Source organism: Lissotriton helveticus, chromosome 7 (assembly GCF_964261635.1).
Source record: "Lissotriton helveticus chromosome 7, aLisHel1.1, whole genome shotgun sequence".
Lineage (NCBI taxonomy): Eukaryota > Metazoa > Chordata > Amphibia > Caudata > Salamandridae > Lissotriton > Lissotriton helveticus.
The window spans coordinates 624,523,013-624,550,956 of NC_136068.1; the positions used below are offsets into that span (position 1 = coordinate 624,523,013).

The 27,944-nt window shown below is 47.8% G+C and overlaps 1 protein-coding gene across 4 annotated transcripts in view; it reads left to right on the plus strand.

Annotated features, from left to right (window-relative positions):
- Positions 1-27,944, plus strand: part of SRCAP (Snf2 related CREBBP activator protein) — a 1,816,344-nt gene that overhangs the window by 133,396 nt on the left and 1,655,004 nt on the right. For all 4 annotated transcript variants that reach the window (XM_078652845.1, XM_078652844.1, XM_078652847.1 and 1 more), the window contains exon 2: positions 4,017-4,075. The gene's annotated coding sequence lies outside the window, so the exon portion shown is untranslated. The remainder of the gene's footprint in view (positions 1-4,016; positions 4,076-27,944) is intronic.

The following is a 27,944-nucleotide window of genomic DNA, read 5'->3' on the forward strand; positions in this document are numbered from 1 at the left end:
CAAAGTTGAATTTATAGCCAAAGTCCGCAAAACGACAAATGATGTTGTCAACACGGCACAGATGCAGCCATAATTCGTCGTCTGCGAGATAAATGTCATCAACATACGAACATGCATCTGCGTCGAGCCTCTCAAGCAGAGAGACTATTCGGGCAGCAAAAACGCCTGGATTGTTCTTGTAGCCCATGGCCAAACGAAGAAATTGGCGTTGTTTGCCGCCACAGGTAAAACTCGTCCACTGACTACTAAGTGGGGATACGTTATGGGCAAAGACGCCATTGGAAATGTCAAACGTGGTTTTGAACCTTTTACGCACAGGACTATCCACTAGAGCAGAGCTGTAAGTATTCCGCACCTCACACGTACGACAATGTGAGTTTGAGTGGCGCTAATCCAATACCAAACGATCGAGCCATCTTCCTTGGTCACAGCCAAAAGTGGGTTATTCATCGGAGACGCAGACGTTTCAATCACACCTTGATATTCCAATTGTTCAAGGATTTCGGCCACAGAGGCTTTCGCCTCACGCTGTATGGGGTATAGGGGTTTTGGCTGTGACATTGACCGCAAAGGGATCTCATGTCGAGGGGAAAATTTGTCCCATCCACAATGAGTACAGTACAACGCCGGCACAAGCGCCTTAGCCCAATCTTCTGCAAACTGCAGCGCCTGCTCCTTCGGCACAGTGTGTGGGAAAGCGGGGAGGATCACCTCCTCCCCTTGTGGAGCGTCCAAGACAAACGGTGGGGGCCAGTCGACCTCCGCCAACAAAATATCATAAGTAGTCGTTAGATTCTCCCAAAAAACCCTTTTTATGGTATGTTCTATGTCACCTTCATTTACAAGGACTATTTCATAAAGTCTTTCAGGGGGAGCCACTCTAGTGTCTGCTGTTTCAACTACAACGAAGGTGTCAGTCGCTGTCGAATGATGGTAATCTCCGTCGTGCTGTCACGCAGGGTCAGAGCCCATGTCCGATTCCTAAGCTGCGTTTTCACTATCTGTGGCATATCTGGCTGTTATAGCAGCAACTTTCTTCTGAAACTGGGGTCTTTGACGTGGCGACTCGTCCTGCTTGCCCTTTCCATCAGCCTTACGAGGCTGCTCACAGCTCTGTTGTGTACTTTGACCTCTGCCGCAGCCTCCTCCACCGGTGGTTGTTACCGATGTTTCCTGCGAGGAGAACGCTGTTCAGGAACCTGAAACCTATCAGGCGACTTATTAGTCCTGCCATCGCGCAAATCATATTTACGCTCAACAGGGGCAGGTGTAGGCGAAGCGCGACGGGAACCCTGTTTCTGCTGCTGCTGCTTCCCCTGTTTTTTGTTCTTACTCCAATTTTGTTTCTGAACTTTCGGGCGGTTATCTTTATCGGACGACCCTTGCTGAGTTTGCTATTGCTTCTCTTTCTTCACGAAAGGCTTAACTCCTAAACTATTACGGCCTACGGTCTTATAAGCCTCCGTAATAATTTTCGGCAACTGACGGGGTTTATCGGCGTCTGGGACCTCGCGAAGAGCATTAGCGACCTGGAAATTTACAGCATCCCCATTGACATTAGCAAGGACGAGATCACGTACCATATCAAACACTCCCACGAGGCGCAGACCCAACTCCACTGCTGCCTCTGGTCCATGCTCATCCTGAACACGCTTGATCACAGTGGGCAAAACGGTCATTGACGGGGTTCCAAAGCACCTAGTATAGACTGCCGCAAAAATCACTCCCCAAGTTGTACACTCAGTCACGTCAGGCACCAAGTCTTTCTGCAAATTCACTGTGAGAATCCTGTTTCTCAACAAGATTAGTATTTGGGAACACTGCTTCCAGTTGGTCAAATTTCTCGGCAAGCCAAAAAGGAATTTCTTCCTCATCTTGGGGATGCTTGCCCATGACCGCTTTAACCATGACGGGATTAAGTTTGAGTCCGCCACCGCCAACTGGATGCGCTGCACCACCTGGGGCCCCACCCGGGAGGTTGCGAGTAATGTAGTGCACCAGACCACTAATAACTGCAACCAAAAAGGCTTATAGGGGTCGCAGTTGTTGGGCTGTCAAAGCACCCGCCTGAGGATGCGGGGTATAAGCAGCCAACACAGGCCAAGTAGCGCCTGGAATGGACAACGGTCCTTGTCTGACAAATGTAACAATGTGTGGGAGGGCGCCATTAAACCAAACGGCATGCTGCCAAAAAGAAATCTGAATTTCTACCGTCCGATATGGAGCGTACACTGCAGGAGCATCAGCGGGGGTGTAAGTGTGAAAAACACCAGAATTAGCATCCACCGCGAGAAATGTGACTCATGAGTAGTACAACTCTAACGGGTACGCCACGTCAACAGATTACAAAAACCACCGCCTGTCCCTCTAGAGAAACGAGTTATTCCTACAAATGATTACGCACAGCTACACAACTGTGTGCCGGGATATCAACCGCAGCAATATCGAAACCGTAACAGAGAAATACAATACTATAACGCACAACTGGGTAGTAATTCAAAGAAGAAACCTTTGAGAATGTCAAGCTTGAAACAACCTATGCAAACATAGGTAGTTTTTTTTATCCGTCACTATCGTCAACCGGAAACGATAGTGAGGGTTTTGTAGACTGATATAAGCACTACTCAAGTGTCTCACAATAAGACCACACTCTGCGGCGCCATGTAACAGGGATTCTGCGCAAACACAGAACTGTGCACAGAGACTTAGGAGCTCAGTGAATTAGGGTGTGCCAAAACTCACCTTAGTACCCAAAATCCCCTACCAGACCAGCAATCTCTGTCACATTAGCTCTTCGTCCTATAGCAAAGAAACCAATGATTAGACAACCTAGAACATGCAACTTAGAACCATCTCAGGAATGGTGGGAAGTGAGAACACTCTTTTGTTATGCGTTCATACCAGTCCACAACAGGAGTAAAATAAAGACACGGTAAGGTTAAAATGTTTATTTTAATGACGTGATCTCAAGCGCAGTATTTTCATCAACATCAGCATACATAGGGATAATAATAATACGGACAGCGTGGTTACAATTCCATAAAATACAAAAGGAGGAATCGTATTACAGTGATAGTGCAAACAGGTGATAAAAGCGCCTATTTAAAGCACTCTCCCTATATAGGAACTATGTATTCTAAAACTATAGAAGGTCTCTGGAGTTTTCTTAGGCGGACCCCATTTACCTGTCCGCTCAGTAAGTGTAAATTACATCAGGATTGGTTAGTCTCTCTCTGCATGCCTGGAATCTTCCAAGTGTGTTCAATTCTGGCAAGTGTGCTATGATAAAGGCGCCAGAATCCTACTTAGCTTGCAGCTGCCAAATTGTTGTGTCTAGAATGTGTTACACGGACACGTCGATAAACAGGCTCGCACGTTATGATAACCTTGGCGGCTCAGCACTCACTGTACAGACTGGGGACACGATGTATGTCTAGAGATGTCGAAAAACAACCCTTTTCTCATGTACAGACCTTCGTAAAAGCTAACTCAGCAAAAAACAGCTAAGCAGTGTAGTGTACAAAAAGGAAAAATGGCGTTTAAACCTTTAATAAGCGATGCTAACTTACGATGCACGCAGAAAGAGGCCCAGAAACCACACTACTACTTTGTCTGATTGCAGCATGGAAAGGCTGAAAGTTTTCATTAGTGGAAGGATAGGGAGAGGAAGTTTGCTTTTGAACATTCAGAAATATAATGCTGTATCTTGTGGTCCACTGAAAGAGTAAGTGTGGCTGTGAGGTTGGTGGAATGAACACTATTTGATCTATTTTTGATGAGCAAGTGGGGATTCAGGTGATGCTAGTCTCGGACTACTAGAGTTGTATGTTATTAAAAGCTGCAGTCCATTTTATTATGGTTGTTTGTTAATCAGCTGCAGGGTGGCCTAATAGGCCGTGTAAAGTCAGCAGAGGCAATTGGTGTTTCATTTCAACTCTGCTTGGGTCTTTGTTTAATTTCATTACATGCTGTTTTTATCTCTTTAGTTATGCTCTCAACATCCTTTTTTTTTGCAGGTGACAGTTCCTTTTTGATGCATCATTAGCAGTGGAGTCACAGGAGAGGCAAACTTTAGGTGAGTACTCAAGATTGTGCTGTGTAAATAGCAGTTTGGTTATATATGTTGGTACAGCTGCTGTTTGCAGTGATCTGCTTAGGAGTATTGCTAGGAAGGGGGTTTGTGACCGATCTATGAGCAAGGCTGGGTTTTTGTAGCTGTGCTGAGATTAAATCTCCTGTAGTATCCCACGGTACAGCTGGTATGTGCTAGCCTGTTTGCAGATTGAATAGGTGCACACCTTGGTATATTGTTAAAACCATATTAAAAATAAAACTGTATGTTCTGTAATAACATAGAGAACTGGGCTGTTGAACCTGTAATAACACTGTGGTCAATGCTCTGGACTGATCATGCTTTCATATTTATTCATTTAGGCGTACAATTGTGACCTAATCATGTGGGTTACAAACATGTATATTGTTGGGATTTTACTTGTATGGCCCTTACTCTGTGACCAAGCACAAAAGCACATTAGTAGCATTTTATGTTGTGGGGTGAGTCCTTGGGTTGTAGTGTAGTTCCTATAACCTTAATAGGCTCTGCGCATTGAAATAATATACACTATAGATATGACTTAGGACTGAGGTTAGTATGTCTCTATCGAGCATATTAAACTTAATTGCGTTTGCCAGCTAACTCAGAGGTCACTAGAATCTTTCTTGAATAAACCAGAAGGGATTAGTCTCTGACAATCGCATAAACATGACAACTTTGTTTCCCTTAGAGTCGGAACAATATCTTCAGTCGTGGAAACAATACATAACTATTTCACTCAGTCAATCGTGCATGCTTCGTTTCTACAGAGTTGCAGAAAAATAGAGAGACTGCGTTTTAATAAACGGTTTATTGAACCGTCTTCTTTCTCATGCAAGAGATATGAACTGCTACAATCGTTGGACAGAATGAGAAATATGCGTACAGCGTAAACAGTAATATAAAATAATACTGTAATAGCATTGTCTGTTCCTATGACATATATAAAAATACATACTTAAATAACACAGGCTAAAATACTCAACTGGTGCTTCTAAAATACGCCTACCCCAGTGTACTTAACCCAGGTCTAGTACGTGGGAAGAAGTGGGTGCTGTCTTAGCTATAGTTTAGTTTTGCTAAGAATTGCCAAAGGTTTCTCTAGGTTCTTATCAGCGCCATACCTTAGAATGAGAGAGGTTGGTATCTCTTTCCCGGGACTCGATTTCTCAACACCCTGCAAGGGGAGTCCGAAACACTGGAGCTGGATTCTCGGTAGGAGGATGACCGCTTCTGGATAGTGAGTCAGCTGGGGAGTTGACTTCCTTCGGCACTTGGTGTGGCGAGCTGCGTCGTGCAAGTAGGTAGTCAAACTGCACCGAACCACACTGTGCTTTGCCATAGCAAGTGAAGGTATATTTATACCTTGAAGGTGTTTAGGAATGCCAGTATTGACGTAAAAGTCGGTCATATGAACCTCCTGAATTAAACCCCTAAGGAATAGATGTTCATGCATAATAAATGAGTTCTTGGAGAAATCAATAACCAGGCAAGGGGAAGTCCCTAAAGCTTAAGAGTTTGGTTTTCCAAAAAGTAGTTGTGACTTAGATGAACGGATGGAAGTAGCCATGCCTCTATTTGGGTAGCATGGGCTATGCCTAAATAAGGACTGGATTTCTATGCCTATATAAGGTCAATGTGAATTATACCTATATAAGGGCATGAATCGGGAAATGCATATGGAATCTTAAATCGAACACATCAGGGTTGGAGGAGTAGTGAATTGCTGGGCTATGTAAAAAATGTTTTGTTGTTTGTGATTGACCATATGTGGCCGCTTTTAAGCTCGTAATGGAGCAAAGATAAGTGAGGGATTGAAAACATGTGCTTTATTAATGTATTGCCTGGTTGTAAGTTTGTGGGTCATTACTGTGGTCTGTGTGGGAAGCACATTGGCATCATGCTTGATGTGTAGTGCTATACACTGCTTGTGTTACTTTGCTTTTATGTGGCGTGGAATGGGGGGGGAGGGTTGGTGTAGTGTTGTGCACATGGTCTTTCAATCGGTCTTATTGAGTACAGAGATTCTGATTCTTGTTTGGGTTTGAGTGCAGAGTAGCAACTGTTAGGCATGTCTGAATACAGATAGCCATGGTAAGTGATCCGAAGGGTCCACCCTGGAAGTACAGGGCAGGCACCTTCCATTGTGCAGTGGATACTGACAGCAAGTGTACATGCATTGTACAGTCCGTCAAGATTTGACCAGTGGAATCGGCAGAGCAGGTATCTAGTGCTTCTGTGTAAAAAATGCTAGTACTGTTTAAGAAAGTGCCCTCTTTTTGCCTGGTTGCCCCCCACTTTTTGCTAAACTGCTGATGTCCTTGGTTCCTGCCAAAAAGGTACCCAGGGCCCATGTTATTTAACTAAACTGCTTTAAAAACAAAACCCAATTGGCACTCTTTGACCACAGGCCAGTCCTTTGTAAATGGTAGCACGGGTACCTAAGGGCACTGTGGCCAGGGAAGATGTTGAAGGGCTGCAGCACTGATTGTGCCACCCTTAGAGGCACTGTACCTTTACCCACACACTCCCTCTCCCCCTGTTGTTTTAAGTTTGGAGTTGGTTTTGTATGAGCACTCTGAAAACTACAAGTAACTAAAAGCTGCTTCACTTACCTTTTCTCTAGGAAATGTCCCAGTGTGATATCTAGGCATATCACACCGAGTAGAACAAGTAATCCAAAAAATAATCCAATTGTAATTTCTACTGTATTCAAAAGATTTACAAACCTGTAACAGACCTTTTCATTCAGCTTGCTTGTATTGTCCAGCCTGCCTTCAAAAGTACCTTTTACACATACCTGTACCTGCCTTGCTTGTTTCTAGAAAAAAAATATAACCAAATTATATTTTTGATACAAACAAATTGGTCTGAGTTCAGTCTTTGAGTGTGTGACATCATTTGCTGCCTGAGTGTGTACGAAAAATGCTTAACACTACCCTCTGATTAAGCCTTACTGCTCGCCCTCACTACCTCAAATCGAGAGTAAGATGCTTTCTACTTTTACCTCTGCCTACCTTTGGGTTCCACTGGACTCTGCACACTATACCTCATTTTGGTATGGTATATACAGAGCCAGCTTCCTACACAGGGAAAAACTTTGGAAGGAGTTGAACTAGATCAAATGAATGAATTTAGGGATGGATTGCAAAAATACATTATTAACCTCCCTGTTCTAGGAGAAGAGGTTAAATAAGCTGTGGGTTGGAGATTAGAGGTGTTGCCGATCATTCATATGATCTGGAGTGTTAGGCAACAAAGAGGCTGCATCCTTCTTTTTTTTTTTTTTTTTTTAAACATATTTTTATTGGCATTTAAAAGATATCAGGACATTTTGCAATTCAAACACATTCAGACAAATAGTAGTTAGCACCAGTCACAGCTAGTGAGCTTGGTAGTGTAAGGTGAAGCTGCTCGGATGTAAAGTGATAATAGTGGTAGTTGGGGCTGTGTGAATGCCATGAATAATAAAAAGAACCCGGGGACACAATAACTGGGGCGAGGTACAGGGAGGTACTGGGTATAGGGGTCAGATGCAGTGTCCGTGTGTTGTGAGGCTCACCAATTCATGCAGTAATACACTATATAATGATGGGGAGGATGGCGTACAGGCCAGGTGCGGGGTCCGATCACCCATTGTGGTGTAACGCGTAGTGTGATTGGCATCATCATGAATGTGCCGTCGGGAAAGGTCTAAGGTGTGCGATTGTGGGGTACTCAGGCGGTTGGGGATCTGCAGGGACCGGCGCGCCATCGCCCAGATAGTCACTGGGTGAGGATTGCTTGAAGCGGTGTAACAGGAGAGCCCACTCCATAGAGATGAGGTGTTTACGTATCCCCTTTACTTCTTCCTCGCGTAATGTCGCCGCCTCTGCGTTCGCCCATTTATGTATTGCTCCCACCCATGCCGCAAGCGGGGGGCCTGTGGGGGATCGCCAGTGCATAGTTATGCTCCTCTAAGCTAGAAGAACGGCGAGCGAAGTGAAGCGGAGGTGCACTTTGAGATGTTTCTGTGTGCGAAATATGCCTAGTGCGCTAGCTTCCCACGTGTTCAGGTGTGTGTCCTGTGAGGTCTCCCAAGGTGTCATGAACAGTTTGCCAAAAGGATCGGATAGTGGGGCAAATCCAGAGCATGTGCTGAAAGTCGGCATCTCGTGATTGGCATCTGGGGCAGAGGAACTGCGTGTCAGGGTAGAATTTCTGAAGGCGTGCAGGTTTCAGATACGCGCTGTGGAGTATATAAAATTGTATATTTTTGAAGCGTGCGTTTCAGGAAACCTTTTTAGGGTATTCGAGGGCTCTGGCCCACTCTTTCTCATGCATTGGACGTCCAATTTCATCCTCCCAAGTGGTGCGTAAAGTCGTTAAGGGTGTGTGGGTGAGTTCCCGGAGGGCTTTACAAAGCCACGTGACTAGGTGCCGCCCCACTCCCATGTGTAAGACCGTATGTATGACCGGATGTGTGGTTGGCTCCCCGGCCGCAAGGTTATGATATGGACGGTAGCTCTCGAGGAGTTGTCGATACAGCAGGAACTGACCCGGGGTGAGACCTTTCTAGTCGATGAGCTGTTGAAATGATTTAAACTGTCCATCCTCAAAAAAGGATTCCATGTCGGTGATCCCAGAGTCTGTCCATGCGCTGAGCATGTTAGCCGTGTAATGGCCTTCGTCTTTGGGCCATCCGACAAGTGGGAATATAGGGGAGTAAGGGGGTGTCCCCGGTGCTAGGCGATTCACCCTTAGCATGTACTGGCGGGCTACTGTGACTTGTAGGGGGTATGTTCGCCTAGGCTTGGTACCGGGTCGTAGAAGGCGGGTAATTTCTGGGGTGGATATTCGACCATTCATGGTATGCGTCTCGTTCGTGTGTCTGCCTGCCGTCCAGTAAGATAGCCATTGAAGTTGTGCCGCCAGAAAATAGGACTCGAATGATGGGGCCTCCAGTCCACCCTGTGTAGTAGGCAATTGCAGCGTCCTCAACGCTATCCTATGTCTACTAGGTCCCCAGAATTTAGGTCCCGGAAGAAGGTTCTGGGCGGGATCACTGGTAGATTCGTGAAGTGGTATAACAACCTGGGGACTATTATCATTTTTGCGGGAGCCAATCGGGGCCAAAGGGAGACTACTCCAAAATCCAATTGCCGATCGGATGCTAGCCAGTGCCCTCCGGTGATTGCCCTCAAAGATGTCGGTCGGGGAATGGTAAAGACTGATCCCAAGATAACGGGGGGCCTCCACGCTCCAGGCCACCCTCTGGTTGCCCATCCATATGTCTCGCGGGGAGGGGGGGGGGAGGTGCAGATTCGGATAAAGGGGCTACACTGTATATTTGTTTCAGTTTACCTTCAGTCCAGAGACGTACGCAAATTCCGTGAGTGTCGCCCAAATAGGTGTCAAATCGTCCGTGATGTCCCATATGTAAAGTAAGAGGTTGTCAGCGTACATGGAGACGCTGTGCACGGTGTTGGCTATTGGAATGCTCCAGTGTGCGCCCTCTTGCCGCAGTCGTATGGCTAGTGGTTCGACTGCGAAGACAAAGAGGATAGGTAAAAGGGGACAGCCTTGCCTCGTGCATTTTTGTACCTCAAATGCTGCCGAGATGCGTCTCCCTATGCGGACATGCGTGGTGAGTTTAGTGTAGAGTAGTCGTGTATACGCTAGAAGGATGGGGCCAATATTTGTTCGAAGCACGACTGAAAATAAATACTGCCAAGTGAGAGTATCGAAGGCCTTTTCAAGGTCCAGAATGAGGCAGGCTGATCGGGGATAAGTGTCTCTCACTTGATCCTGGATGTGAGAAGTTGGCCTGGTATATGATGATCACTATCCTAGTGGCAGGGGTGTGGAATTTATTAAAATATCTACTTGTCCATGGGGCAAGTTGCTTGATAAATCTACTTGTCCTGGCTGAGTTTTATCTCATCTTTTGATATCATCTCCTTACAAGAAACATGGGCTATTGATAACAAATTTGAGATTGATGGATTTATGCATTTTAATATCTTAGCTACACCGAGCACCTCAGGTAGAGCAAAAGGCGGCTTATCCACCTTCATTTCACTTAATTTGAAAGGGATTGCCAAACAGTTATTGTCTTGCTCCCCGCATTTCTTGGTTGTAGAGGTAACAATGTCAAACACACTTATTATTCTGTTGATTAACTTTTATAATTCTCCTGAATTTGTTCATAACAACCAAATTCTGATGCTACTTGATGAATTTCTGGAAAACTATAAATTAAGCAAACATGGTTATGAGATTATATTGTCAAGAGATTTTAATATTCATCCCTGTAGTATGAATTGTAAGTTTATTGATGAGGATGGCCCACCCAATGCTCACTCAGTACACTTTGAACACACAAAAGGAGGAGAGGGCCTGGAGAATTTTTTGGCCATGCATAACTTATATGAGTCTAGTTGCTGCCCGCCAGGGCCAAGACCCTCGACATACAAAGGGAATGACACAGGTTCAATTATAGATCTTATTTTTATTTCATCTTTTATTTTGAATTATATCTTAAGTTATAGAGTCGTGGACTCTATTTTTAGCGATCACAACCCTGTGGCATTAGTGGTATCGCAAGTAGGATTTATTGATTTTAAAGATTCTAATGAACCAGGGGTACAATCGATGAAAAATTTAACATCAACATGTAAAGGGGGAAAGTTGAAATGGTCTAAAGTGACACCAATTGCTTTCTTACAGGAAGTTTTAACAAAAACCGAAAGGGAAGTCGGTGTCTGCTTAGACCCCCTATCTACCAAGAGTAACATCGTACAGGCTTTTGAAATAATATGCCAAAAAATTAATAAGGATTTAACCCTTAAACCAAAAAGGGGGAGACAGATTGTTAAACGCTGGTTCGACTCTAACTGTTCAAGGGCCCACACTAACTTATTATATGCCCTCAAAGAGACACCAAGAAACAAGGCCAAAGTCATCCAACTAAGGAAAGAGTATAAACAGGCAATTTGGAGAAGGAAGAAGGACATCAAAGAGCAGGCCTGGTTGGACCTTCAATCGCCAGAGGTCATTCGGGATAGTTCAAAATTCTGGGAAGTTATTAACCATTCATACTTCTCGGAAGGAGACAGCCACTCAGCAGAGTGTGTTATCCCTGACGATCAGTGGCTATCCCACTTTGGTAATATTTATAAACAAACTGGATCCAGTCTATCACAGGATAGCCCTGACTACTCGAATGCTGACCCAATTGAAGCTTTCACAATAGAAGAGATAGAGGATGCAATAAATAAGACATCTATTAACAAGGCCCCAGGACCTGACGGGGTTCCGGCCGATCTGTACAAAGCAGCACCCACATTCTGGTCAAAGATTTTGAGAAATGTGTTTAATGCAGCCAGAATAGGTGTGATACCACAGTCTTGGGCAACCTCTATCATCATACCCATTTTTAAAAAAGGCCTCAAGAATGACCCTGCCTGTTACAGGCCTATCTCCCTAATTGACTCTGCTGTTAAGATCCTGGGCAGAGTCATTTTGGGGAGATTAACATCCTGGCTGGAGGGCAGGGGAATTCTTTCGAACGCCCAATATGGCTTCAGGGCCAAAAGAAGCACATTGGATCAATGCTTAAACTTGTATCTGATAACCTCCAAATACACCATAGTCAAAAAAGGAGTGTTATATATGGCTTTCATGGACCTCTCCTCAGCCTTTGATCTGGTCAACAGGTCGAGGCTGTGGGGGGTCCTTCTGGAGATAGGCATTGATAAATCCTTAGTGGGCTTTCTGGCTGACTTACATCAGGGGCTGGAGGCCACAGTGAGAGTGACCAGGGACGGTAGGTGCACAAATTCCTTCAGTTCCGAGAGAGGAGTGAGGCAGGGATGTATTCTTGCCCCGCTCCTATTCACTTTGTACATAAACACCCTCGAGCCGGTTCTCTCTGCCTTGGGCGCCGACGTCCCGCGTGCAGGAGACACTAACATTCCAGTTCTCCTGTACGCGGATGACGCGGTCCTCTTGGCGAGAACTGGTGTTGCCCTGAATAAACTCCTGGCCTCCTTTGGGGAATTCATGACCTCACTAGACCTAAAAGTGAACACACAAAAATCTCACGTCATGATCATGGGAATAAAAGGGATAAAGAGGAGACCAATAACCATGGTCTGTCTAGGTAAGGAGGTCCAGAGGGTTCCCTCTTTTACCTACTTGGGCGTCCTATTTGACGACAAAGGTACGTGGGGTCCCCAACTTAAGGCAAAATCCAATGCACTAAGCAGATCGACAGGAGCCATCCTGAATTTTGCCAGAAAACTGGGTTCAAGACCGACGAGCGCGATCCTCAAAGTATATAATGCCAAGAGCATCGCAATCGCTAATTACGGGGCTTCAATCTGGGGATACATAGAGCCTGTCCCCATTCAAAGGGCAGAAAACAGGTTTTTAAGATCATTGCTTTCTGTTCCCCAGTCTACCCCTACTTTCTCCACCCACTCAGAACTGGGAGTTGGGTATGTCTCTGATGTGATAAAATCTGCCCCGGTTACTATTTGGCTCAAAACCTGGTTAAATGAAGAGATCTCTTTAAATCATAAAATTCTAGAAGATTGTTTAAATTTGGATGGAGTCCTTAAGATCCCCTGGATGCTGTATGTAAAAAATATGTTAGCAAAGGTGGGACGCATTGACCTTTTTTACTCACCTATGAGCATAACCAAAGCGGACGTTAAAATAGTTAAGGATTCACTGCTGAACCTTTTTATTTCAGAGCGAGAGGAAACTGAACTTATGAAATTTACAGTGAGAAGGAATTTCAGATTGAAAACCGTCCCAGGCCCAGAACCCTACCTGATATTTGTAAACAACTCTTTCCACCGCTTTCTTTTAATTAGATTTCGGTTGAATCTAATTCACTTTTTATTGGGCTCATACTATAGATGGGAGACGCCGGAAAACAATAAACCATGTGATTGTGATAACTTCTCACCCCAGGACACCTTACATTTTATTATGTTCTGCGATCACTATGGTAAAATCAGAAGGAAATATCTTGTCCCCATCCTTAGAGAGGCCCGCTTCTTACAGGTGAAGCCAGCGCTCTTATTCCTGCAACTTTTGCACAATGCACACGTCACTTTTCATGTTGCAAGTTTTTTAGCAGCAGGAGTACGCATCAATAAAAAGCGCAGAAAATGTAATAACGGATTGATTATCAACGAAATTTTTTAATTTTTTTATCTATCTATTCTTTGTATAGAGGAACTGCTTGCGCTCATGTCACTTTACATTCAGCTGCTATGAACTATGAATTACTTTGTACATATTATGTAAATATTCTCCCTGTGTTATTTAACTTTTTTTGTACGTGTAACCCGTGAAATGTATCCTGTGTCTTTTTATGATTTTTTAAAAATCGAATAAAAGTGTTTGACTGACTGACTACTTGTCCTTTAACAAAATCCACTTGTCCCTTTGGTGCCATGTGGTTCGGTGACAAATTATGGCAGCAATCTCATGATATAAGAGCTTATATAGCCTCTCTGATTATGCCAGTGCTCATACCATAGTGGTTCTTGAATGCTGGCAATCCCTTTATGTTGCCATGTTTCTGCAGATCTACATACTGGGACTGAAGGTAGTGGTAAGCAATGGTTCTAGGGTTGGAATGCCCTTTAACTCTGTGCAAATCTACTAACTTGCATGTTTTAAGGGTTTTCAACAGCTCTTCTCTAATCTTTTCCAATACTGAGAAAAGTTGGAAATTTACTCCTGACAATGGCAGATGTAAACCTTCTTCCAGAGTTGGGATAAAAGTGGTTGATGGGAAAATGATCTTGCAAACACTCGGGTTTTCGCATGAGCAAATCTACACATGCATATTTGCTCATGATAAACTGCAGTTCACAAATATTTTCCAGGAGTACATTTCTTGCCCTACTTCTATACATTCTTGTAAATTAACGCAAGCCATATAGCTGCACTTAATGCAAGGACATATACCAGGGGTGCACTTTGAGACTTTCTTTAATAATAGGTCCCCTAATTTGGTCTGGCGTTAACCTCAACCTTTTGTGCTTATTAAAATTCTCTCTCCCTCTCTCTGTATCGGCTGGCTTCACTGTGAGTGACGGCATTAAGCTCTTTCACACGGAGTATATCGGCACACAAAGTAGTTTTGTTTACAAAAACCATGCCAAAACAAGTCACGTATTGGCAAAATTAAAAAGCTGACACTAATTTCAGACCTACTGGCTTTGCCAATGCTTGTTTATTTTTGTTTCTCATAATCTTATTGAAACTGGTTTCACAGATTTTCCAATATGAATATTTTTGCGAAATACTAGCATGCATCAACACATTTTACTAAATGATGCTGCAAAGAAACGGTACCTGAAATGTCACAGTAGTTTTACAAAATGTATTTTTTTCCTACTTTCATTTTTTTAGGAACATTTTACATTGAAAGCAAAGAGTCATTAATCTTGCTCTCAAGCTTCTGCAAATATTTGCATCTAATCCAAGAGCATTCTGGGAGCATTATGCACAGCCTCATATTGCTAAACTTTGAAACCGTGATTACACATTTTTATACTGTAACCACTGTCAGTAGTGCAGTCAGAACTTACATTTACTTAGAGCGCTCACCCTAATAATAAAGGCTTTCAATTAATGAACCATAAATACAAGTTTGAACAGCATTAACATAGGAACACAAATAAGCTGTGCCCTTCCCTGGCCCTTAATGTGCTACTGCAAACTGGCATCCAAAGGGTTTGTGCTGCAGGGGGTTGAGCCTACTTGTCCCAAGGACAAAATGCACCTTAAAACTTGTTGCCCTTGACCCCAAACAATATGTCCTGGGTGTCGGGCTATAGGAATTCCACATCCCTGTAGTGGTCACCTTGCACCAGTCCAAACAACCCTTATGGTGATGGTTGTAAGTCAACCTTATAGACCAGCTATCCTAGTGGTAGCGTGGACAGAACAGTCTTAGGCTAAAAGACCCTTGAGGGCGTGTAAAGCCAGCTGTTTTACCATATGTAACCCCTTGAATATCAAATGAAAGGACACCACACAGGATATATATAAAATATATATGTATTTATTTACTAACACACTCCTCTGAACTCTTTGAGATCAGAGGCCAAAGCACATAACAAGATACTTAGTCAGGATACGCTAAGTTGCACAATTTACAGTTAGGCCCTAGGGGCGAAGCAAACCATATACTAATGAAAGTGGTATAAGTACCACGTCACGAGAAAAGGAAAGGCCTAGGGCCTAGAGAATCGCTGGGGCTACACTATCTGAACAATAGTTTAGAGTTAGGAGGCCCATAGGCAGCGTGTGCAGTGTCTTTACACACACGCGAGAGTCAATGCAAAGTCAATGGGAACTTAGAGTTTAGATAAAGAAGGATTTAGGACACTTCCGGTTTAGCTAGGAGGAAACAACTAAAAACCTAGCCACTTGGATAGTTAATACCCTTGGGAGCACCGAAGTACTCGCGTTACCTCACCCACGGACGGCGGGTGCATAGGTGTGAAGATGTGTCTGATTTTGTCGTCGGATCCTATGGAGACCTGAAGAAAGATGCTGCAGGCGACCAGGAGGAAGATGTCCTTGTGGATCGAGGATGAAGAGGACCTGAAAGCAGAGGGGACAGTCTGGGTCACTAGCCAGTGACCGGGTGGAACCAGGATGGAACCAGACGATGTCGAGGAGCAATCAGGTGCTGCCTTGAAGCTTGTCTTTGCAGCCACGTGGACCAGGAGGCGTCGACGATGACCAGGTGCTGGAGACGAGCTGTCCCACGAAGGTTCTCACAGATGGAGGGGTCGACTTCCGGATTGGAGTCAACAAGCCTTGGCAAAGGCAACCCACACAGGATACAACAAAGGCTTCTGGTGCAGACCAGCAAGGTCTGGGGTGCTTCACCTTTGCAGGGAAGCAGGGGCCAGTCTGGAGCAACCCGACCAGCGATGAGATTCAAAAGGATTGTCGTCACAGAGGCTACTAGCCAACGGGCCAGCAACCGGACAACGCGTCGATCAGAACACAAGCAGAAGGGCCACACGCAGAACTCGTGGAGGGCTGATCTTCGGTGCAGGTGGAGCTCGGGTTCGGGGTTTCTCAGTCCCCAGTGCACAGCTTCGAGGATGCCTCAGGAGCTGCACAGTTAGCAAGTTGCAGGCTTTCCAAGATGTCCGGTCCCACGTGTAGGAAGGTAGATCCCTGACTATGGTTGCCCCCAACTTTTTGCCTGGTGTTTTGCTGGTTTTCTGACTTAGTTGACCTGGGGCCCTGCTATTCAGGACCCCAGGCCTACTGCTCTCTCTGTAAAATGGATTCCATGTACCTTAGGTACATATCTAATTGGATACTGAGTCACCTTATCAGTCCCTGTACAGTGTACCTTAGGTACCCAGGGCATAGGTGTGCCCAGGGCCTACCAGGGGCTGCAGGATGTATTATGCCACCCCTGGCTGGCCATCCAAATCTGACACAACTGGCTGCTTGACAGCTGGGGCAAGGTGGTGTAATCACCCTTTGCTTTAGATATAGTATTCCTATACCTAAACCTAAAAAGGACACATATATTCCTATCAGTCACTCCTATGGCAGGCCTTAACAATCCTGAAGGCAGAGTGCGTGGAATAATGTGAAATGGTGCTCTGGCATGAGCTGAGCCCGTTTGCAGCTTGCGGAACCAAGTCCTAATAGCTGTTCCATGATAACGCTATACCATATACTCTTAAGTGCATTATAATCCTCGCGGTTATATGCCAACTCTGGTATCGCTTTATCAAAACATGTCGAGTAAGGTGTCATACGAATTGGAATACTAACCCCTCGCCAATTCTGGCGACGGGGTTAGCATTCCACCCTTCTAGAGGGACACGACATGTTGGTAACCTGTAACCCCGGTTAAAGTCAGACATAGCCTCAGCTCCACAAGATGGATGCTGCCACCGAGACACAAGTCTGCCCTCCTGCTGCTGGGAGTCCTCCCAGCACAAGAGGCAAGGACAAAGGGTTTCCTGCCAGGGGCGGTGCCAGCACCGTCCCAGACAGGATTTTGTGTATCCTAGGTAGGCAGGGCTTTAGAAGAAGGTGAATGCAAGTGGCACCCCGGTGCTCACTATGCAGAGGCCGGCTTGAACCAGTTCCAGGGACACTCCGGCCCCTGATCTGGGGAAAAGCCCGGCAAAGGAGAGGGGTGTAACCACCCCCCTCCTAGTCCCACCCATAGGGCAGGACTTAGTCGCGTGCCAGCCCCCTTTTGCAGGATAAAGGTAGGAGCAGGCCCCCTTCCAAATTAGATCAATCTTTGAATCCTGAACCGACTTTCTACGAGAGGAACTCAAGACTCTTCCTAAGATTTCTCCCTTGTGACTAAGGAGTAGTCACCCTGCAGCAGCAGGCACCAACCAAGCATCGCGGTGTGCTGTAAGTCTCTCCTCCGGATCAAGACTGCCCAGCACGACGAGAACCGGCTTCCCTGGCACCTCTGACCTCAACCTGCATCATCAGCCCAGCTGTGATCCGTGGGTGTGACGAGACCTCGAGGGACCGGCCATCTTTAAAGACTGCACGACGCTTGTCCAGCACGACCACCGAGTGACCCTCGACTGAGTGCTTTGGGGTAAGAGAAGCCCCGACCCTGAGCAGCTCCAGCACCGAAGTTCAGCCCCCCTGCATCCACGAGATCTGCGTGGGGCCCTTCTGCTCTTTGCTGCTCACCGCGTTGTCCAGGTCACTTGCCCGTTGGCTAGTGGCCCTCTTACGACGCTTCACGACGACAAACACCGCTGGTCTGGTTGCTCCAGACTAGCCCTTGCTCCCCTCCAAAAGAGGAGCACCCTGGACCCTCCTGGTCCACTCCAGACTCCATTTTAAGTCCACCGCGTGGGCTTGCATTTGCCAAGACTTGTTGCCCCAATCCTGGGTCCAGCGACGTCGACAGCAGAGACCTTCGTGGGACAGCTCGCACCTCCATCCTGGTCGCCGACAATGCCTCCTGGTCCGAGAGACTGCAGAGCCCAGCAGCGCCCACTCACCTGGTCGAGGTGACTTCGTCCGGTGCCATCCTGGTGCCCACCTAAATCACTGGCTAGTGATTCAGAACTTGGTCCCCTCTGCTTACAGGTCTTCTTCTTCCCTGATCCAGGCTTGGATCACCACGAACTTCTTCACTGGCCGCCTGCCAGCAACTTCTTTCTTCAGGCTCCTGGTTCGTCAACGAGGGTTTCCGACGCCACTTGAACCCTATGCAGCCGCAGCCCCTGGGCTAGGTAAACCGAGTACTCCGGTGCTCCAGCATAGTCCAACACTCTAAGTGTTCGGATCCACTCTTGTTTTCGACCCACCTAGTCGGGTTCGCCCGGGAACAGTAACTGTCTTTACTAGCCTCCATAGACTTTTTCCCGCCTTACGCGTGAGAGTTCCCACTCTGCACACGACGTCCCTAGGCCTCCTGCTTGCAATCTAAAGGTTCAGTAGTCCAGTCCTAGCGATTCTAAAGCCTATGAGAATAGTACTTACCTGCTAGTAATTTCGCATTCCACTTCTTGTGTATATGGTTTTTCGTGCCCCTCGGGCATTTGTGTAAATTGTGCGACTTTAAGTATTTTCGTAAGAGTTTTGTTGTGTGCTTAGCTCCCTGTCTCATAAAGAGCCAGGGTAGTCTTGTTAGAAATAAATACACTTTAATTTTGATAACAACTTGTGTGGTGTCCTTTCACTTGGTGTTCAAGGGGTATATGTGATGGTAAAACAGTTGGCTTAACACGCCCTCTAGAGTCTTAGCCTTAGACTGCTCGTATCCATGCTACTAGGATAGCTGGTCTATAAGGTTGACTTATACCAATCATCAATAAGGGTTGTCTGGACTGATACATAGTGATCACTAGAATAGTGAGCACTGCATATCAGGCCAACTTCTCACACCACGTGTCTCGTTTCCTCCGAGGGTCAGAGAGGTCTCGAAGTCTGGGTCTTGTCAGGCTCTGTGCTAGGGTTCTGGCGGGAACGTCGAAAAAGCAAGCAGTTGATTTGCTGGATGGTGCCTGGTTGCCCAGGGTGGTCACTCCTTGTCCACAAGGGAGATTCTTCAGTCTTCAGCTTCAGCAGAACGTCGAAGGTCCAGAGTTTCGTGTCAAGTTTCAATTCAGGATTAATCTAAAGTCTCAGGACTCGGCTCCTACCTTTATACAACTAAAAGGAGATGGATTACTTTCTAGGTCCCTCATGTGGGTGGGACCAGGAAGGGGGGTGGTTACAACCCCTTTCCTTTGTCCAGTTTCGCGCCAGAGCTGGGGCTGGAGTGACCCAGCAACCGGTTTCAACCGGGGTATGCAAGGAGCACCTAGTGTGCCCCAGGCAGTGTCTCATTCTATTCAGCCCTCCCTGTCCCAATACACAAAGTCCTGTCTGGGGTGGTGCTCGCACCTCCCCAGGCAGGAAACCTATTGTCCAAACCTCCGTGACTGGAAGGACTCCCAGCAGCAGTAGGTCAGACTTGTGTCGGTGGCAGCAGCTTCCATTTTGTGACGCTGGGGCTCTGGTAAACTTTAACCGGGATAGTCCGCAACAACATGTCTTCTCCCTCTAAAAAGGGTGGAATGCTACCCCCGTCGCCAGAATTGGCGAGGGGGTAGTATTCCAAAGCGTATGACACCTTACACGACATGTTTTAATAAAGCCAAACCAGAGTTAGCATTTAGCCGCGAGGTTCATAATGCACTTAAGAGTATATGGTATGGCAATATCATAGAACAGCTATAAGGACATGGTTCTGAAAGCTGCAGACTGGCTCAGCTCATGCTAGAGCACCATCTCACACATAACCAAGCACTCTGCCTCCAGGATTAAGGCCTGCCATAGGAGTGACTTATAGGTTACTATGTGTCTATATATAAGTAGGTATAGGAATACCATACCTAAGCAAGGGGTGATTACACGACCTTGCCCCAGCTGAGTGATCAGCCAGTTGTCTATTTGAGTGGCCATCCAGGGGTGGCATAATACATGCTGCAGCCCTTGGTAGGTCTTGGTTATACCTATGCCCTGAGTACCTAGGGTACGCTTCTACAGGGGCTGACAAGGTGAACCAATTTCCAATCGTGTATGTACCTAGAGTACATGGTGTAAATTTAGAGAGAATGCATCTGGGCTGTGGGTCTGATTAGCAGGGCCACATCTAAGTCGAAAACCAGTAAAGCAAAAAGTGGGGGTGACCATAGGAAGCAGACCCTACTCTCCTACACTCTACATTCGGGGCGTATATGCTACCTAAGAGCACTGCCTGTCCGTCTAGGAGCCCTTCTAGTAGAACGGATCTGCCTTCCTTGTCCACCACCCGCCTGAGTTCCTTAAATGGGGTCCCCGGCCGAACCCAGATCAGGGCACCGCGTGCATATGCAGAGTAGGTCGTGGCGCATATGGTGCCGCGCCATTTAGTTTGAAGTTTGCCTACCTCGGTGGCGGTGAGGTGCGATTCCTGAAGAAATGCGATCCCGGCATTATGTCGATTTGTGTATAAGTATACAGCATAGCGTTTACTTGGAGTATGGAGGCCCCTGATATAGAGTGTAAGAATACTAATGTCCGTGTGCTGCCCTGCCGTTGTCATTGAAAGCGATCATTGTACTCGGGAGGGGGTGTGTAGCTGTCGGAGCCGCTGAACCTGTGCTTCACCAGTTGGGTGAGGGACTCACGTGACCCATCCTTGTGCGCACTGTGGTGTAACGAGTTCCCTGTCATGTACCGTACCATGAGGGCGGTGGGGCAGAACTGAACCAGGGTAGTAACTTGTGAAACAGGGGTCGGGAAACAGTCCCAATACCAAGGACCCATCGTTGGAAGCGTTGCGTCCAAACCGATTCCTCCACAAGGGGGGAAAAGTGTAGCAATTTTACTGCGGGGTGGCAGTGCGTGCGAGGCATAGCGCTGATTGCGGCTTTGTAGGATCAGGGGTGGGTCATGTAAGAGCTGTGCTAGTATGGCCATGTTGCAAAGGCATAGCAAGTGAGTCCAGGTTACGCCAATTCACAGAGCGGTTTCAATGAGATCTGCTCATGTCTGAAGGATGCTCATCTGCCCGTTTAGGATTGCGTCGGCCGTCTGAGGGGTGACCAGGGGAGGTGTGACAGAGTCCCCGTCAGATAGTGTTCCTTCACTGTCGTAGTCTCCTTCCGAGGATAAGACGTGGGGGGGGGTCGATCAATGTCCTGTGATAGGGAGGATGCACGGAGGTCGATCACTGCTTGTAGCGCTTCCCGCCGTTCCTTCACAATTTGTGTCAGGTCCGGAGAGTCTTGAGAGAACGATCCAGTCCCCCGAGCCTCCCTACCACGTGGATACTTCGGCCCGCGTCGTCTGGATCTCTGCGGTTTGGGGTTGGGAGTGCGCGTAATCTCCGCTCTAGTTCGCAGTGGACAGTGTTGGTCCGCCCCGTCGTGAGCTTCTTCGGCAGTAGCAAAGAAGATGGCGGAGCCTTTATACAGGACCTTTAGGCGGGCTGGGTAGAGCAAGGAATATTGGACACTGTTCTCCCACAGCCGCCGTTTCACATCCAGAAAGGAGGACCTTTATTTTTGCACTGCACGTGCATAGTCAGGAAAGACTATTATTTGCCTGTTTTCCACTTGTAAGGGGCTGGCCTGGCGGGCCGCACGCAGCACCGCGTCTGTCCCGAAAGTGTAGAAACTTCGCCAGCATCGGTCTTGGGGTGGCTCCTGGTGGTGGCCTGCGGGCCGGGACCCTGTGGACGCGTTCAATGGAAAAGAAGGCAGTTCTGTCTGTCACGGGGTGAACAATTTCACCCATTTTTCCACTTAATCTAGGGGGTCTGATCCTCGATGCCCTCCGGCAGACCCAGTACGGGGATGTTATAGCGTCTTGAGCGCCTCGCCAAATCGACTGTGCGCTCTTCCATGACGGTTAGCCTGTGGAAGACCGTCTGGAGCGTCTTTTGGTGCTCCTTGACTGTGGTTTGGAAGTCGGCTAGCGTTTTCTCTCCGTCCTTCACTTTATCGGCCAATTTGCGATGGTCGTCGCGGATTAGGCTGATGTCGGTCGTCAAAGTGCCCAGGCGCTCCTCCATAGATAGCCTGTAGAGTTCGATGGCTGCCTGGGACGCGGTAGCATGTGTCCATGCCCAGGTATTCGGCATATTCTCTGGGGCTGTCTCCGGCCCAACGTTTGCTGCATCGCCCTCGGTTTCCCCATGTTGTTAAACGTGAAGCTGCCCCGAGGTGCAGGACGTGGTGAGGGCTGTGTCGCTGGGGAATCTTTCTGGATTCACTACGCTGTGCATTATTCCACGGTCTTGTGGTTGGGTCCGGATTCGTAGTCTTTTCTTTGGTTTTTTTATTTTTTTTATTTTTCGTGGCCCAGGTGGGCGTCGGCGTCACACCTCCTTGGGTGCATTTCCGGTGACGTCGGCATGCTTCCTGCGGAAGCTCCCACTCTTGGGCGCCATCTTCAGATTCTTTTTTTCCGCGGTCGGGTCTGGATTGTTCCCGTTTGGGCTCCAGACATTTTTGGAGAAAGAAAGAAAAATACAGAAATTGCAAAGAAAAGGCATCTGAAGACTCAAGGAGACTTCATCGACGAGGAGTCAGCAAAGGAGAAGGAGAATTCATCGAGATCTTCGACGAACACGTGACCAGGGAGGCCCTGAGCGCTCGATGATGGACAACACGCCGTTCAAGTTCTGCCGTAACTGCCACCAGAAGTACGCGCAGAAGGACCAGCACCCGGTATGCAACCTTTGTCTACCGGTAAATCACGAAAGTGAGGACTGCAATGCCTGCTCCGCCTTCGCCCCGAAGACCCTTCGTGTGAGAGAGGGACAGAGGGTAGCGCCCGCCACCCTGCAGGGGAAGGCCCCGACTCCGTCCCTCTACGATCTGGGGATGTCTTCCGAGGAAGAGGACAACGCTGCCGCCGAAGACGACAGCTACACGGTCGTAGAGACCGATTACACGAAGACTTCTGATAAGGTAGGAGACTCTCCGGCCCCCAAGAACCCGAGAGACTCTGAGTCTCGAAAAAACGAGAACAAGGCCCCGAAAGCGCCGACGCCAAAACACCTGGCGTCCTCGAGTACTCACAGGCCCAGCGGATCCTCTGAGAAGGAGTCCCCGGCGCAGAGAGCTGCTGAGCAGCAGAAGTCGTCGAAAATCGTCCCCGAAAAGGATCGATCGAGGGAGAAGGACCCTAAACTACCGACGCCGATCAGAGACACAAAATCCGGTTCGACGTCGAAAACTTCGGCACCGAAAAGCACGGCGCCGAGCCAACCGCCGAAAAGAGCGGCCGAACCATCCGACGCGGAACACGCGGCCGAGATGGAGAAAAAGAGAAGGCGCCTCGAGGCCGAAATGGAAAACATCTTGCAGCGGAAGAAAGAAGTCGACGCAAAGATGAAAACCTTAACGATCCCACACAAGACCAAGCCACCAGTGGTGGAGGTGGTCGAGGAGGAAGACGAGGTCGCCAAGGAAAGAGACCCGGACGTCGAGGTGGTCGACGACCAGGAAGAGGACGAGAATCCCTACGATAGTTACAACTATGGGGAGGAAGAGGACAGCAGGACGGACGCAGAGTCGGCCCCCTCTGACTTACAGGAGGTGGATTACCAAGATGTCGACACCGACAGCCCGGAGGAGGCGGACGACACATATCCCTCGAGGCCCTCGCCACCGGACGACATCGGGGCCTACAACTCGGTGATAAGGTCTGCCGCAGCGGCATTCAAACTCCAGCTCGACGAAGAGAAGCAGAAAGCAGACTTCCTTCTAGAGACATTGCTTCCCACACAAACAAGGAGCCAGTACCTGCCAATGCTCGACAGCGTCTTGGCTCAAGGGAAGGAAGCATTCAGGGAGCCCGCAACATGCAAGGCAGTAACTCCCAGAACAGAGAAGAAATACAAACATTCCTCAAAAGACCCACCCTACATTCAGGGAACGGTCTCTGCAGACTCCATTATCACGGCCACAGCAAGGAAGAGGGCTAACGTACCCACTACTTCTGGACCACCACCGGATAAGGAGAGCAAGAGGATGGATCTGGTGGTCAGAAGGATCGAACGGAACGCCGCGACCCACTGGCGCATGGCTAATTCCAACGCCCTGATAAACAGGCACATGTACCAGATCATGGAGGAGCTGGGGCAGTTGGTGAAGGACCTGCCCCAGGAGGCCAGACAGAAGGCCGAAAAGCTGGTTGAAGAAGGGAAGAACGCGGCAAATTCTTGCCTTAAGACGGCCCTGGATGGAGCAGACACCTCCAGCAGGCTCATGATGATGGGTGTCACTGAAAGAAGACACGCCTGGCTCAGAATTTCAGGTTTCAAACCAGAGGTGCAACACAGCATCCTGAACACACCGTTCAACGGCGACTCGCTTTTTGGAAGAACAGTTGATGAGAAGCTCAGCCAACTAAAAAAGGATAACGAAACAGCAAGGTCCATGGGAGCATTGCAGTTCAGAGGCAACAAAAGGGGCACCCCGTCACGGAGGCCTGGCGGGAGAGGTGGAAACCAGCCAGGTACATCACACCAGGCTTTCCAACAAACGCACCAGGCAGACTCGCAGGCTCAGCAGAAGCAGTCCTGGCAATACCAACAAAGAGGCCAGTCCTTTCGAGGGAGAGGAAATGGACCTGGACAGAATAGAAGAGGGGGACAGCAGCCCGCCTCTAAGTGACTTAAAAAAACTCTGTGTGCCCACCCACAGAAAAGATCCCAGGGGGCAGCACGTACAGAGGGGTCAAGACAAGCTACACATCTACGACCACATAACACCAGTGGGAGGAAGATTAAGATTTTACCTCCGAGAATGGAGAGAAATCACATCAGACAAATGGATCCTCAACATCATCCAATTCGGATACTGCATAGAGTTGGAGGGGAGGCCAACAAGCAGAAAACCAAAAAGAAAACCACTAGCGAGCAAGCAGCTAGAGTGTCTTCAGGAAGAAGCAAAGGAGCTCCTGCGGATGCAGGCCATAGAACGGGTACCCTTCAAGGAAAGAAACAAAGGAATATACTCCACGTACTTCCTGGTACCAAAAGTAGACGCGACAATGAGACCCATTCTGGACCTAAGGTTCCTGAACAAATTCATAAGAATGCAAAAATTCAAAATGACCTCCCTGCAAGAGGTGCTCCCGCAATTGCAGATCGGCGACTTCATGGTCACGATAGACCTCAAGAACGCCTACCTGCACATCCCAATGAACAGACAGCACAAGCATATGCTCAGGTTCACCATCGGAGAAAGCCACTACCAGTTCACGACACTAGCCTTCGGGCTAAAATCAGCACCAAGGGTCTTCACAAAGTGCCTCGCAGCAGTCGCAGCGCACCTACGAAGGCAGGGAATACACCTATACCCCTACCTGGACGACTGGCTGGTGAAAGCAAACTCATACCAGAAATGCAAGCAGCTCGCACACACAGTGACGAGCACGCTCATAAGCCTGGGGTTCTCCATCCATTGGAAGAAATCCTCAATGGAGCCGGAACAAGTGAAGATCTTCCTGGGAGCACAGATCAACTCCTTACATGGCAAGGTGTTCCCCAGCGAGAAGGGGGCGCTGGTGAAGGAAACTCGCCTCTACCGGAAGGGACTAGCTTCGACAGTGAGGACTGCGAGCAAGATCATGGGGATGATGGCATCATGCATCCACCTTGTACCGAATGTACGTCTCCACATGAGACCCATTCAAGAATGGCTATAGGAGCAATGGTCACAAGCTACAGGCAGTTGGGAGGATCTAGTGGTTGTAACGCACGCAGTGCAGAAGGAGATGACATGGTGGACCATGGAGAACATAACCAGGGGAAAGCCTCTAACGCCCCCTACGCCAACAGTGACCCTCACCACAGGCGCATCCCTGAAGGGATGGGGCGCTCACATGGAGGAGCTCAAGGTGAGGGGACTGTGGACGCCAGCAGATGCGACAAAGCACATCAATTACCTAGAATTGAAGACAATCTTCCTTGCACTGAAAGCTTTCCAAACAAGACTGTACAAGCACAAGGTGTTGCTACAAACAGACAACACCACTGCGATGTTCTACATCAACAAGCAGGGGGGCACACAGTCAGCCCCGCTTTCAACGCTGGCGCAGGAGATATGTAGATGGGACATCCCTCTCAAGATAGACCTGCTAGCCATACACCTACCAGGGAAGGACAACATACAAGCAGATTGGCTCAGCAGACCGACATCTGCATCCCACGAGTGGGAGCTCAATGATCAAGAGACTAGGTGGCTGTTCGACAGATGGGGAAACACCATCAGTGGACCTGTTTGCCACACGCCGGAATGCAAAATGCCGAAACTTCGCATCCAGACAGCCCGAGGAGGGGTCACTGGGGAATGCCCTATGGATAGATTGGTCCAGGACATTTGCTTATGCCTTTCCCCGGATACCACTGATGCACAGAGTGCTGAGCAAGTGCAGAGCGAGCAACATGACCCTGATACTGGTCGTGCCACAGTGGGCCAGACAGACATGGTACTCTCAGATCATGGAGATGACACAGTGTGCACCCCACAGGTTCGGCAAGAGGAAAGACCTACTCTCCATGCAGAACGGAGAGGTGCTACACCCAGAGCCAGAGAGCCTGAGCCTAGTAGCGTGGCTCCTGAGGACATAGATTTCGCACATTTGAGACTGCCAGAAAGCACCCTGAGGGTCCTTCGGGAGGCACGGAGGCCCAGCCCTCGGAAGTGCTACGTTGCGAAATGGAAAAGATTCACAATGTGGTGCAGAAAAGAAGGACTTCACAATAAAATGAAGAAGGACTCCACCGTGCTAAAGTACCTGACACACTTGCTGGAGGAGAACCTTAGCTCATCCTCGTTAAGAGTTCACTTGGCAGCGATAGTCGCCTACACAAGGGGAGAAACGTGCAGGAGTTTCTTCACATCACAGGTGGTGAAGAGATTCCTAGAAGGAGCAAAAAAGATCGCACCACCCAAGCGGGTGCCGCCACCTGCATGGAACTTGAACATAGTCCTAACGGAACTCATGAAAGAGCCCTTTGAACCACTTCACAAGGCCTCCCTAAAGATGCTAACTATGAAAACAGCTTTCCTGGTTGCAATAACATCCTTACGCAGAGTAAGCGAGCTTCACGCGCTGACGCTACAAGAACCCTACATACAAATACACAATGATAGGGTTGTGATGAGGACTGACCCACACTTCATGCCGAAGGTGGTATCCAAATTCCACATGAACCAGTCTATACAGATACCAAGTTTTTTCCAAAAACCAACAACTAGCGCAGAGCGAGCTCTGCACACCATGGACGCCAGAAGGGCAGTCATGCACTACATTGAGAGGACGAAGGGACACAGGAAAACAAAACAGTTCTTTGTGTCATTCGCCAACAGTTTCATGGGAAAGGCAGTAACCAAAAAGACTATTGCACGATGGATCGCACAGACTGTGAGAAGTTGGCCTGATATATGATGCTCACTAGTTCTAGTGATCACCTTGTATCAGTCCAAACAACCCCTATGGTGATTGGTTGTAAGTCAACCTTATAGACCAGCTATCCTAATGGTAGCATGGACAAAGCAGTCTTAGGCTAAACTCTTTTGGCATATGAAGCCAGCTGTTTTACCACAATATAACCCTTTGAATACCAGATGAAAGGACACCACACAGGTTGTTATGAAAATAAACAGTCTATTTATTAATAACAACACCTCTGAACTCTTTATGAGGTCAGAGGGCTAAGCACATGACAATCCCTTATGAAAAATACTACAAGTTGCACAAAATTACAATGGTGCCCTAGGGGCACGACAAACCATATACATGTAAGTGGAATGTGAAAGTCGATAAAAGG